Source organism: Rhagoletis pomonella, unplaced genomic scaffold (assembly GCF_013731165.1).
Source record: "Rhagoletis pomonella isolate Grant_MI unplaced genomic scaffold, Rhpom_1.0 Rhpom_scaffold_00008, whole genome shotgun sequence".
NCBI lineage: Eukaryota > Metazoa > Arthropoda > Insecta > Diptera > Tephritidae > Rhagoletis > Rhagoletis pomonella.
In genome coordinates this window covers 9,333,331-9,348,277 of record NW_023458562.1, presented here as the reverse complement: position 1 = coordinate 9,348,277, position 14,947 = coordinate 9,333,331, and the positions used below count along the sequence as shown (strand labels likewise).

At 39.8% G+C, this 14,947-nt stretch overlaps 1 protein-coding gene across 2 annotated transcripts in view; it reads right to left on the bottom strand.

The window, feature by feature from the left end:
* LOC118744143 overlaps positions 1-14,947 on the bottom strand; it is a 363,604-nt gene that overhangs the window by 32,128 nt on the left and 316,529 nt on the right. The gene's annotated exons all lie outside the window — the stretch shown is intronic.

The window sequence follows — 14,947 nt, the reverse complement described above, 5'->3', positions numbered from 1 at the left end:
CATAATTCAAGCGGGTATTAAATTACAAAACATGAATTTATACTATAATTTCTATAATTATTTTCTGTAAGCGTTTTGCAAATTACTGAAAAGCTTTTGCATGTACATATACACTTGCGGTCAGCTGATTAAGTTTAGTGACAAGCTGACTTCATAAACGCAGTTTGCAAAGTAACACTGCCGACAGATGAGTTTGCATGGCAAAGCAATGCATCACGGCAACACTGATTTATCAAAAATGAAATGACATTTTAAAGTTTAAATTAAAGTTAAAATTTAAACGTTATGAACGCAAAATTATTTTGTCGTATGTTGTATTTAATTAAATTATGTATGTATTGTGAAATTTATCTTAAGCAATCCTGCGCTTTTGTTTTGAAAACCGCCAAACGTAAAGCATCTCAAATAAAATCAATGCACAAATTCGACAACTGTTGCACATTGAAAGTAGTTGCCATGCAATAATGGACTCACGGCTTTGTCGAAAATAAGGCAATGGCGTTTATGAACTCTATGCATTCCAGTGTCGCTTTGCAAACTGCTTTTATGAAGTCAGCCACATTTGGACCAGTTTTGGCCTATTTTTTCCTTTTTTATTTAATTTTTATATCTTTGTACATATAAAATTCCAGCACATTTTAAACTTCGTAGAAGAACTATAATAGTTTAAAAAACTTTAACGATTATTTACACCCAAAATTTTTAAACTTTATATTCAGAAGATTTAGAAAACTTCTTGGCATGGTTGTAGCCAAAATGAAATTTTTCTTTTTCAAAACCAATAATTATTACTAAAAAATTGTCCATTATAGCTTAAAACTATTGTAACCAATAGAGGTTTGTTGTACATACACACATTAAAAGAAGTTCAAAAAAGTTGATATAAAACCATTCGTCGATTTAAATAATTAACTTTTTACTGACCATATTTCTTCTTCTTCTTATTTGGCGCTGTAACCGCCTAAGCGATTTTGGCCGAGTTCAACAAAGGACTCCAGTTGTTTCTCTTCTGTGCCAATTGACGCCAATTGGAAATGCCTTGGTCTTTCCAACGCAGTGGGGGCCTCCCTCTTCGTCTGCTATCACCAATGGGTTCCGAGTTGAATACTTTCAGAGCTGGACAGTCGGAGTCAATTCGAAGGACATGGCCAAGCCAGCGGAGCCGCTTTATTTTAATTCGCTGAAATATGTCCATGTCGTTGTAAAGCTCATACATATATGTATCATATATCTGCGGTACTCGCCATCGCCAACGCGAAAAGGCAGGTATATATTCCGCAAAATCTTTCTCTCGAATACTCCAAGAGCCGCCTCATCGGATGTTGTCATTGTCCATGCTTCGGTGCCATATACCAACACGCGCATGATAAGTGGTTATTAGAGTGTGGTTTTCGTACGTCGAGAGAGGACTTTAAATACTCCTGAATTTCCTACTTAGTCCGAAGTAGCACTTGTTGGCAAGAGTGAGTCTGTGTTGGATTTCCATGCTGACATTACTATCGGTGTTAATTCTGGTTCCCAAGTAAACGAAATTCTCTACTTTCTCGAAATTATAACTGTCAACAGTGACGTGGGTGCCAAGGCGCGATTGCGTTGACTGGTTGTGTGATGACAGCAGATACTTCGTCTTGTCTTCGTTGACCGCCAGACCCATTCGCTTTGCTTCCTTATCCAACTTGGAAAAGGCAGAACAGACTTCGCGGTTCTTGTTACTGATGAAGTCGATGTCATCGGCATACGCCAGCATTTGCATGCTCTTGTAGAAAGTTGTTCCTGAGCGGTTCAGTTCTGCAGCTCTTATTATCTTCTCCAACATCAGATTAAAGAAATCCCAAGAAAGGGAGTCACCCTGTCTGAAACCCCGTTTGGTAGGAAACGGCTCGAAGAGGTTTCTCACAATTCTGACGGAGCTGGTATTGCTCAACGTCATTTTACACAGCCGAATCAGTTTCGAGGGGATGCCAAATTCAGACAGCGCGGAGTAGGTTAGGTTAGGTTAGGTTATCTCGGCTGCCCTAATCCTTCAGGAAAAGGACACTCTTAGGCCACCATGGGCCCGTTGTGATGCCATATAAGAAACTCCATATATGTCCCTCCTCTTACTCTAGTAATGGAACCACTACGTAGCTCTGATGAAGCGCACAAAGTCATAGACAATGGCTGAATCCAGTTCGGCCAGACATTCAAAAGAATAATGGAGGAACGAGCATCGGCGAGCTCTCGCCAAAGCAGGATAGTGCCATAAGTAGTGCTCCACGCTTTCGAGTTCGTCCTCATTGCGGCAGCTATGACAGTAGTCGTTTGACTGTAAACACATTCTGGTGGTGTGGATTTCCATCAGGCAATGCCCGGTGAGAACTCCAATAACATGCCGCAACAGTGGTCGCTCCAAGTGGAGGAGAGATGTGCCTTGCTATCTTGCAAGTAGGCTCCGCAGACCATCTTATATTACCCCGTCCGACAGAGTTATTCTCCAGCCAGAGCTTGCAAGAGGATAGCGTAATGCCCGCATTACGGGCTGTACTGATTGCAGACAACAAGGTTCCTTCCCTTGCTAGTTCATGTGCAGTACAGTTTCCCGGTATGTCTTTGTGGCCTGGCACCTATACAACATTAGGGGCGTAACACGTTGCCAGTTCATTAAGAGTACGTCTACATTCCATAACAATCTTCGACGTAGATTTGTCACTATTAAGTGCTTTAATAGCCGCTTGGCTGTCAGAAAAGATTGTTAACGCCTTCGGATTAATTAGAGAATCGATCAGCCAACTTGCAGCTTCATTTATTGCTATTAGTCCAGCCTGAAAAACGCTGCATAGATCTGGCAGACGAAAACTGGGACTAAGTGAGAGTTCTTGCGAGTAAACCCCACTTCCTACCTTCAGATCAAACTTGGAGCCATCAGTGTAGAGCTGTTGAGTCAGAATACGAGACCGGGACCAAATCCTTTCCTTATTCTTCCCTTGAGGGGATCCTTATCTGGAAATGATTATTTAGTCCCGAAGGCGGGACTGTGCAATCCAGGCGCCTAAAGTCCTCTGGAAGATCTTCCAAAATTCTAGAGGGCCCAAACCTCGTGTCACTCCATTTGATTAGTGCATTTAATATAATAGCATTACAGCTTGCCTATAGTTTACCATATAGGTCCACAGGTAACAAGTGAAGCAAGACCTCTAGGGCTTTAGTCGGCTTCGATGGTAACGGTCTCGTGATCATCATGCACGCCACCCTTTGGAACGCTGTTAATTTGTTTCTTATTGTAGATTTATCTACAAACGGCCACCAAACCGTTATGCAGTAAAATGGAATGGGCAATGTGAGGCTTCAATCCCCATTTTTTCCCTATCGCCGATTTACAGGCATACATAGCAGTTATAGCTTTCTTGCAGCGCTCTTCTATATTGCGCCGCCAAGTTAACTTTCTGTCAAGAATAACGCCTTCGAGAAAGTCAGTGCGATACCGTTCAAAGAAGGAGGTTGTAGCCGGAAAGCTTTCGTTTTCTTTGAAAACAGAACCATGGCCGTTTTTGCCGGATTGACACTAAGTCCTACTTCTTTGGACCAGTTATCCACGATGCGTAAGGCGCCTTGAACTAAGTCACATAGAACTTGGGGGGTGCTTACCAATTGCCGTCAGGGCAAGATCATCCGCGTAAGAAATGACTTGGCAACCTGTACCTTGCAACCGTGACAGCAGGGTATCCACCGTTAGATTCCAAAGAAGTGGGGAGAGAACACCGTCTTGTGGGGTTCCCCGTCTTGCATATCTTGTTATATATACCTCCCCCATCTCCGAATAAATAGCTCTACTGCCTAAGAGGCGATGAACAAAGTCGACCATAAGGTGATCCAGCCCAAGGCGAGTTAGGGCTTGAAGAACCGCTCCCGGGAGAACATTATTGAAGACACCCTCGATATCTAGGGACACGCCTAGTGCAAATTCCTTAAAAGCGAGAGCCTTTTCAATGGTGCTGACAATACTATGCAAAGCTGTATCCACAAATCTACCTTTCCAGTAGGCGTGTTGACAGCTAGCGAGATTATTTACAACAATTTCCTGCCGGATCTGAGAGTCTAGAAGTCTTTCCAGAGCCTTGAGAAGGAAAGAAGTAAGGCCTATCGGTCGAAAGTCACTTGGTTTAACGTGGGAGGGTCTACATCCCTATGCAAAGCTGTATCCACAGACCTACATTTCCAGTAGGCGTGTTGACAGCTAGCGAGATTATTAGAAGTCTTTCCAGAACTTTGAGAAAGAAATAAGTAAGGCCTATCGGTCGAAAGTCACTTGGTTTAAAGAGGGAGGGTCGTGGGAATAAACACAACTTTTGCCAGGGTCCAGCCCTTGGGTATGAAACTAAGTTTAATACAACCCTTATAGATTAAGACAAGTATCGGACATAAAACGTCAGATGCTGACTGAAGTTGGGCAGGGCGAATACCATCCATGCCTGAAGATTTGTAGGGCTGGAAGGACTTTATGGCCCAGTCTACCCTTTTTACATCAATAAAGTCCGCTGAAGTCGACGGCCATAATAACCGCAGTGTCGGGCTGCGCAGTACACCCTGGAAAGTGCGCGTTCATTATGACTTCAAGCATTTCCTCACGAGATAATACATCGGGTTCGTCGGACTTTTCGCAAGCACCTTTCGCAGGCGATTTCCCTCCGACTAGCCCTCAATACTATCGCAGTAATCCTTCCAGGAGCTCTTTGGTATTTCCTGGTGGCATTTTTAAATTTCTTCAGGGCTGCCTTGTATGCAGTCCAACAACCATCGCGCTTTGCCGCATTAAAGAGTTTCCTACTTTCCTTCCTTAGAGAGGCGATTTCTCTGCTTCACCAGTGTGGCTTTTTCCTTTGTCGCGGAAATACAAGTGGGCAGGAAGTAGAGAAGGCCGAATTACAGGTTTCGGTAATGCAATCAACGACTTCCTCAATTTGTTCCGATGAGCTTAAATCACCGAGAGAAGCAAAGTTTGTGAGAGAAAGCTCCGCTTCATCAGATGGTGACAGTAAGCCTAGCTTACTGGGAGAAGCGTTATTGAGCAAATTCCTCGAGAGTACTTTCTTAAACTTAGTCCAGTCAGTACGTCTCTTATTTCTGTAAGTGGCCGAGGCCAGAAGTTCACAGGAGATTACAAATGAGAGATACATGTGATCAGAGAATGAATGGTCGTTCAGTACCTTCTACTCTCTAATACTCTCAAAGAAAGAGCTAGGGGTTAAGGTAATATCTAATACCTCCTTCCTAATTGAGGTAACAAAAGTGGGTTTATCACCAATATTACAGATGGCTAGATTATATAATAGTATAAAATCAAGTAACAACTCACTCCTGGGGTTGATGTCGGTAGATCCCCATACCGCATGATGCGCATTTGCATCGGCCCCGACAACTATGGGAAACTTCCTAGAGTTGGCCGCTTTCACTACGTCCAGTAACCGAGCGGGAGGGCAGTCTCGGCGATCGTAGGCCATGTAGGTACTGAACAGCCAGAGTGTTGTGGATTGGCTTTCCACAGAGATGCTCACCGTATCTTCATCGCTGAACTGTGTGAGTAAATTATAAGAAATACAGTTTTTGATTAATATACATGCTCTGATCTTACCTGCCACAGGGGCCTGCACTATGCGGTAAGCATCAGAGTTAAGTCCACAAACCCTGTGCTAAAAAACCCAGGGCTCTTGGACAAAAACTAACTCCTCCCCTCTATCACTGAGGTGCAGGAGCAGAGCTGCAGAAGCTGCTTTAGAGTGATGAAGGTTTATTTGTATAACCTTCATCCAGAGCTTATAAAATTTCGTCACCGTCCATCACTTCTGGATACCTGGTCTATGGTGGACTTGCCAGGTCTAAAGCCACACTGATAAGGCCCCATCAGCTCATTGTCGGTGGGCTTCAACCTTTCACACAACACGCTCAATAAGACCTTGTAACCTATGCTTAGAGACTGATCCCGCGGTAGTTGGCGCGAATGGCGGGGTCGCCTTTCTTGTGGATTGGGTGGATCACACTTAAATTTCAGTCGTCGGGCATGCATTCATCTGACTCATCAACTTATAAACTCCTCGCCGCCGTTCTTGAATAGCTCAACTGGCATGCTGTCAGCTATTCGTACCTCGTAATGGTGAGGTGGTGGAATATCGACTCCGTCATCATCGACCGGGGGGTCGGGTTCGTCTTCTCTACAGATTTCAGAGTTGTTGCCATTCAATAGGGTGGAAAAGTCTTGCCTCCATAATCTAAGTATGTTCTAGACATCAGTTACTTGGTCACCATTGTTGTTCTTACAAGAGTTCGCCCTGTCCTTAAAATCTTCCGTAAGTCGCCTAACTCTCTGATAAAATTTTCGAGATTTTTCCTGTCGGCCAGCATTTCAAGCTCTTCGTATTTGCGTATTTCAGCCTCTCTCTTCTTAATGCGGCAAATACATCTCGTTTCCCTCCTCAGCTCCCTGTAACGGTCCCACGTGGCTTACGTTGCGCCCGATGGCAGCGTGGCTCTATATGCGCCATCTTTTTTCACTGCAGCTTCTCGATACTCCTCATCGTAAAAGTTGTTCTTTCGGGCTCGCTGGAATCCGACTACTTCTTCGGTGGCGGTACTTAATGAACGGCAAATGTGATTCCACTGCTCGCATATGTCGGACTGTTGAAGAGTGCTCTCTGAGAGCAGGTGTGAGAGTCGAGTAGCGAATGTACTGGCCGTCTGTTGTGATTGCAGCTTTTCGACGTTAAGCTTTCCTTGCATTTTTGGGCGCACATTTTTTGCTACACAAAGGCGGGTGCGTATCTTAGCTGCAACAAGATAGTGATCCGAGCCGATGTTTGGACCTCGGAGTGTATGCACGTCCAAAACATTGGAAGCGTGCCTTTCGTCTTTCACAACATGATCGATTTGGTTTCTCGTTTTTCGATCTGGAGACAACAACGTAGCTTCATGGATCCTTTCATGCTTAAACCCAGTACGGCCTATATATCAGCCTCAATCCGTTGTCGGGCGTTTCATCGTGGAGGTTAAATTTTCCGATGGTGGTTCCAAGAATCCCTTCCTCGCCCACCCTGGCATTGAAGTCGCCAAACACGATTTTGATATCATGGCGGGGCAGTGCTCGTATGTGAGCTCCAAGCGCTCATAGAAAAGATCATTGGACGCCTCGTCCTTTTCTTCCGTCGGTGCATGGGCTGAGATTAGCGAGATGTTGAAGAATCTAGCTTTGATGCGGATTGTGGCTAAACGCTCGTCCACCGGGGTGAACAACAGTACTCGGCGACGGAGTCTCTCTCCCACCATAAATCCAACACCGAATTCGTGCTCCTTTACGTGGCAGCTGTAGTAGACGTCGCAAGGCCCCAGACATTTTTGCCTTGCCCCGTCCAACATATTTCTTGAATAGCGGTGATGTCAGCTTTTGTCCTTATGAGGACATCAACCAGCCGGGCAGAAGCACCTTCCCCATTAATGGTCCGGTCATTCCAGGTGCATGCCCTCAAATCGTAGTCCATTAAACGTTGTCGTGGTCGTCACAAAAGGCGGGTTCTCATCCGAGGCTTTGTTTGTCTTTTTCATTGGAGCCTGATTTTACGTGGTGGGTCCCAAACCTAGCGCACAATCCATTGCTGGGACGGGGGTGGTTTCGCAGCCGAACACACGCTTATATAGCGAGCCGCTTGCTCCTAGACAGACACCCGCTTGCAGCCGCACCTACTGGCGAACAGACGCGGCAGACTCCAGCACATGAATGTCGTTACTCTTACTTAAATACTTTCACAGCTGGGGCGTTTTGTCCCTTTGTACGACATGAAAAAGCTAACATAGCCATTGTATTTTGATTCGCTGAGCTATGTCCATATCGTTAAAATTCCATTCGTTGACATCGATGTTTTACTCAGCCAATATAACACGTTCGCTTAACCGATCATGATATTTGTTCTTTTAGCAACGTTTAAGGTTTAAGGTTTATTTTATTTATATTACTATACAAGTATACAATAAAGAAAAGTGACTGCAGTCTATTAAAAGCATTGCACAGTACTTGTTTAATAATATCTGCATTCTATAGTTCATAGAGCTAGAGTCGAATGCAGTTTACATTGTTACTACAATAAATTGCTATATAAGAACATAGGGTCACATCTTAATATAAATGAGAACAATGCGTTGGGATATAAAAATACAAAATATATGTATACATATACAAGCAGAGTTTTTTTTATATTAATTGTATGAAACTATTTTATTACTTTTAATAGCGGTTCTATTTCGGCATAATTTAGTTTAAATAGCCATGATTTCCCATTTTAAAGGAAAACCCGTTTATCCCGAATACGACGTAGAGAGTCGGGTACTCTATTATACAGCCTAGGGGCGATTGAAGAGTAAGAATAGAGCAAGTTCTGAAGATTGTATGCCGGCACAATAGCTAAATTAAGGTTATTTGTTCTTAAGCCATAGTTGCCATTTGATAAATGACCACTGTTTTTAAAGAATACTCTAAGAACCTTACAAAAGGATAAATGCTTCAGGGGAAGCACTTTCAACTTATTGAATAACTCCAAGCTGCTCACTAACCAATTTTGCATGCAAATCTTTCGAATAATATGCTTTTGAGAAACTAATAAAGGGTAGATTTTATTTTTATGTTTTCCGCCCCAACAAACTAATCCATATCGAATTTTCGAATCCCAAATTCCATAATAGAGGCTGGTTAATGATTTAATAGAACAGACAGGCTTTAAGAGATACACTAATAACACCCAGCGAATAGCGCTTTAGTGCACCAGTGTGCTCTTTCGAATTTAATTTCCAATCAAAGAGTAAGCCTAAGTTTTTTAAATTTTTTACGCACTTAATATGGAAACATTTCGATGTGCACGATCAGTGATCGTTGTAGGCAATGGAAGTAGTATTTGTAGGACATATATTTACGCCTCAGTACTAAATTTCATAATTTTGGTTTTATCACTCATAACCAGCTTATACGCCGAAAACCAATGTTTTAATATACTGAAATCATTATTAACGTTAGCAGTTAAGTCAAGAACACTATCCGCTTCAAAAGTGCCAGCCATGTCATCTGCAAAAGCTACAGTTTTACTTATAAAATTTTGTGAGATTAAAGAATTTATATAAATTAGCAACAGTATGGGACCTAACACGGAACCTTGTGGAACACCTGAGCTTATTGTAATATAGGAACTATAAGCATTATTGATTTTTACTCTTTGCTTCCTATTTTCCCAATATGAAGTAAACCAATCATAAATAGAACCTCACAATCCACATTTGTATAATTTGTTTAACAAAATTTTATGATCAACAGTGTCAAATGCTTTGGTTATATCTACAAATAAAGCTGCATATATTTTCTTGTTATTAATACTTATAAGTTTAACATAGCATCCTCTGTTGATAACATAAGTATAAAGCCATATTGTACTTTACAAAAAAGTTAGTTGTATCCAGATTATTTACTACCCGTTTTAACTTTTTCGTAAATTTTTGAAAAAACAGGTAGAATTGATATAGGCCTATAATTATTGAGTTCCTTTTTGTCATCTTTCTTAAATAATGGAATTACTTCGGCATTCTTTAATGGTTCCGAAAATATGCTAAAAAAAATATTAAGTGACATAAAATGTTATGAACTATTATTTTGTGGTTATTTTTGTGGGTTTGAGTGTTAAACTTCGTGTCAGTTAGTGGCGGACGCACGGGGTGTGTTTTAATATGGCGCATATGTATGTATAATATGGCGTCTATGTATTAAAACACCCCCGTGGGTCCGCCACTGACTGACACGTAGTTTAACCCCCAAAACCCGCCGCTGGATCCGCCCCTGTCTGTAACCCATTTACATTTTAAGTGGGGAAATTAGCTCGTACAACCGATCTGTTTAATAGGCTATCCAGCTTCCACTCTTTCCTAGTACTGTCTCCTTTGAACTTGTTGAATTCATTCATGTAATAATTATTTTTGTATGTGGCAGTCTCATTACAAATTTCTTTGCACAATTGCTCATACTGGCACTTATGAATCCCAATACCAGGATGTTTTGTTACTTTTTGTGTAGTTTATTTTTTCTGCGGATTTTTCTAAGCAAGTCAGAACACATCCATGGCTTTAAATTTTTGTTCTTGGAACTTATCGCTTGAAGTGTTTTAGTGCTCGGTTCTGCATGAGAACTAAGTAAGGCCATGAAAATGTCATAAGCTTTAGACGGATCTGCTTCAGCATAAACTTTATCCCAAGATTAGAATCTGAGCCTTTCGTTTAAAATAATAGTGACAATTCGCGTGACTATTTGATTTGGTATTTCGCCCCAAGTTTTGCATACTAAATTTTCAAAGCACAGACAGGTTAGGCAGAGATCAGATACTTTAAGGTATGCACAGAGCTGCTAACAAGAAACTCGCGTAACCGCTTGCAACGTACAAATATGTGATCAATACATGATTACGATGTTATTCTAGTTGGTTGGTTGATACAGCATTCTAAACCATGACCTGACAGCAAGAGCAAACATTTGTCAACCAAACTCGAGTCCTGGAGGATATTAAGGTAATGTCTCCCAAAATCACTAAGTTTTCTGACTTATCGGCAGTTAGTACCTCGCTTAGATGGTTCAAAAACATTTCACTAAGGGCATTATCATGAAACCTGTAAACGCAGAAAAAAGAGAGATTGTGGCCATTTACTGAGCATTGCACTTTCAGCATATCAGCACCAGTCTTGCCATATTTTCCGTTTTCCAGATAGATTTAGCCGGTTGTGATAGCAAAAAGCCGGAAAAATTTCGGTTTCGGCAGCCGATTTGGTAGCCGTTTTGTAAATAAAATAGCCGTTTTAGCCGATCTTGCTATTGCCTTGTTTTCTTAAAACTCAAATATATATGTTTCCATTTTTAACTAAGAGATCTAAAATCTGTTAGAAATGGCTGCTAGCCTTATCGCGGAGAACATTTTCATGTCAGGCAGGGTTATATAAAATTGGGCCGATTTCGCTTATTTTTATTTTAAACGAATATTTTTTTTCTAAAAAAGGCCGTAGCGGGGATTTTTTTCAAAAAATTTTTGTTATGAATGTCTTAAATTTAAGTGTGAAGTTTTATTCGCAAACTAAGAAAATAACAGATTGTTTCGCTGTTTGCTTAACACGCGTTTGTGTTTGGATATAGTGCCAACACATAGAATAAATATTACAGGTATTGTCTTCCTAGATAGCGCATATTCAATTCGGTCTTAACTAAAATACATCATTGTTGCCCACGCTTAAAGGTTTGAGATAAAGGAAAAATTTATATTTTTATGTGTATTTTTTTTTTAATTTTTTGCTGAGAACTTATTTAAATTCCAAAAACCGAGCAGCACAAATTTCTATGTAAAGCAAAATTCTGGGAAGACAATAGGTTTGTTCGTAACTGTCGGGTTTCCAATATCGACTCTGGTTGAGATTGTATTCGGATTACGAATACAGTTTTTTCAGCCGTGCACCTTTTAAATAATTTAAATTGCCTAATTAATTAAGTAAACAAGTATTAACTTACATTTTTCATTTTAAAATCACTCAAGTTTGTAAATTTTTAAATTTAACAAACTTGCTTATTCAAATTATCGTCGACAAAAAATCCAACCATGTGTCACAATCATATGTTTTTCCTAATTGCAAAATTTTTTCCAGCTTGAACTTGCAACTTCTCTCCAAGAACTAGTCTTTCTACTTGTGATTTATTTAAATAAAACATGTGAAATTTAGTTGAAACAGTTAGCCGTTTTTAGCATGTATTTTTTGCCGATTTAGCCGGTTGGTCCAAAAAGTTCTGGCAACACTGATCAGCACTGGGAAAACTGTATGGTGTAAATTCGCAAAGATGTTCACTTTTGGTAAAGGCAGCAACCCCTCCTACTGCGTACTTATTATTACAATTTGCGTTAAACGTATGGCCGGGAATGCTATATACAGAAGTTTCTTCTTCATAAATCCAGGTTTCCGTTAAAAAAATGAAGTCAGGCTGACTTACTTACTTACTTTTTACGCATACTTCTTATATTTTGTTGAATAAAAAAAAAATTGTTTGGATTGGCGATGTAATAGTTACAGTTAACATTATTACAATTTTCAAGAGGCATATTGAATAACTTGGAATTAGGATCATCATTGAACATATTCCTTTTAGTAATGTAGTCGAAGGTGTAAATAGACAACTGTTTACTTTATAGAGATCCTCAGTCGAATTTATTGTCAATATCGTACCTCCTTAATTTTTGAGCATTAACACTTTACCATTGCGAATCCATTGAGAGCTTTTTGTTGTGCTAAAGCTGCCTTGTAAAGCTTCCTGGTACTATATGATATGCTATCATTGATGCAGATGTTGTTGTTGGTCCTACAGCCAACACACACCTACACCTGCTTTATAATGCATTTTTTGGTATACAGTGAAACTAAATCCACGCAAAGAATGTTGTTATTTTTGCCTTTTGTTTTTACACCCGAGCGCACTTGTGCACAAGGGTATTATAACATTGTTCACATAACGGTTGTTTGTAACAGGCAAAACGAATCGTGATAGATATAGACAAATGTATACATAAATAAGCAGAATGAATAGAGAAATCGATTAAGCGGTGACTGTCTGTCCGTCCGTCCGTCTGTCTGTGCGCACGATAACTCGAGTAAAAATTGAGATATCTTCACGAAACTTGGTACGTGCACTTCTTTCGGGCGTAGATGGATGGGTATTGAAAATGGACAAAATCGGACAATAACCACGCCTACCTCCCATATAACGGTAATTTTCAGAAATACGAAAACTGCGATATTTTAGTAACTACTGAAGATAATTCACTCAAAATTGATATTTACAATAATTTTTAGACGAAAAATAAGAATATTATAAATTTTTGAAAAATTTATTATTTACATGTGCATAGCTTGGTAACCGCTCCACCAATTTCTTCCAAACTTGGCACAATTGTTGGCCTTGGTACAGCATACCAAATGACCGAAAATTTTTAAGATCGGGCAATAACCACTCCCACATCCCATATAAAGGTAATTTAGAGAAATATGAAATCTTCGATAAATCAGTAAATATTAAATCTAATTTATTCAAAATTAATGCTTGCAACAATTCTTTACCAAGAAATACGTTTATGATAAAATTTAAAAAAGCGTGGCACCACCCACTTATGATCACATATACCAATTTGTACCACACTCGGTATGGTTATTGTGCTTGCCACATAAAAGCAAATCGTTGAAAATAATTGAAATCGGACGAAAATTACGGCTGCTTTTCATATAACGGCACATTTCAGAAATGCTTGGAACTTCAATATTTCGAAATTTAAGGACGCTAATTTACTCAAAATTGATACACCCCGGCTTACCATGTAGCTGTAGCTTTCGGAAAGGTGAAAAACATATATTTAATACTTGCGTCGGGTATTTAATGTTCGGCTCCGCCCGAACTTAAGAGCGAAATACACCACACAAGCGGCTTGTCAAACATTCTTCAAACCTACTTTTCCCATTTCGCCATACACCATGCAAACATGACTCGTTCAAGCAAAGAATTTTAGTTTTCTTCCAGTTCGCAATGCTAAATATTGTGGTTTTCTTTCATTTTCCTCTCTTACGTCCTTACTCGGTGAAAATTTCGTTGCGAATGAGGCGATTTTGCTATACACAACGCAAGCGGTTTGATCAAACAGCAACATGGCGGCCAGAAAATCAAAAAATTTTGATTTTGGCTCAAATTTCCCTCAAGCGGTTTGTCAAACCTTCAAACACCCCCATACACAGCACAAATGGCTTGAAGCAAAGGGAAATTTCGCTTGGTTTGTCAAACCGCTTGTGTGGTGTATTTCGCTCTTTAGACTTTCTTACTTTTTTCACAGCAGTTGTCAATCTCTAAAATCATAATCGAACGCATTGTTATTGCTTACATCGGGAGAACCAATTATTTCAACGCATTTTTCCCTCTTTCGCTGTCTTAGATAATTAACTTCTTGTTTGAGCTCATTTACTGTTTTCTCAAGAGCTTGTTTATCTTCCTCTAGTTTGTTTATCATTGAGAGCGCATTTGCGTTCAATGACTTAAAAGACAAGATCACATTAGGTTCTTTCCCGTACGCAAGGCGGGACCCCGTGGGTGCCCAAAACAGCAAAGAAATCATTCCCGTAACCACAAAATGGGTAATAGAGAGCGAAAATTGGAACGTAAATACTGGATCGTAAGTGTCTTCTTCTTCCTGCCCGAAACAGCCCGGACTTTTTCTCCGGGTAAAAATGGATAAAGTGTTGAAGTGCATATCAGCTGTTTTTTGTTTACATGTGGCCTGCATTTACTTGGAGCTTTTAAGGAATAGTGAATAGCCTGTTGATGTATTTTCAATCTACATACAAATAAATAAATAAATGTTGTGTTCGTATGCCACGGTCGTCAAAACTCGAGAACGGCTGAACCGATTTTAATAAATTTTTTTTGTATTGTTCGGTATAACACCAGAATCAAAGATATCACAAAAATTTGGAAAGTTGCCAACTATTTGAAAATTGTTTAACCCAATAATATTGATAAAATAAATGAATTATTAAAATATGGGTATCAAATTAAAGAAGTTTAAGAAATATAACTGCTGGAAATATATTTGAGGAGGGTTGCTACCTATTTGAAAATTTTTAAACCCAATTATATTGACAAAATAAATGAATTATTACAATATGGGTATCAAATTACAGAGGTTTAAGAAAGATAACTGCTGGAAATAGTTCTGAGGAGGGTTGACAACTATTTTAAAATTTTAACCTAGTCAGATTGATAAAATAAATTAAATATCGCCATGTGGGTGTCAAACTAAAGAGATTTAAGAACGCTTACAGCCGCAAATATGTCTGAGGAGGGTTGCCACCTGTTTGAAAATTTAACTAAATTACATGATAA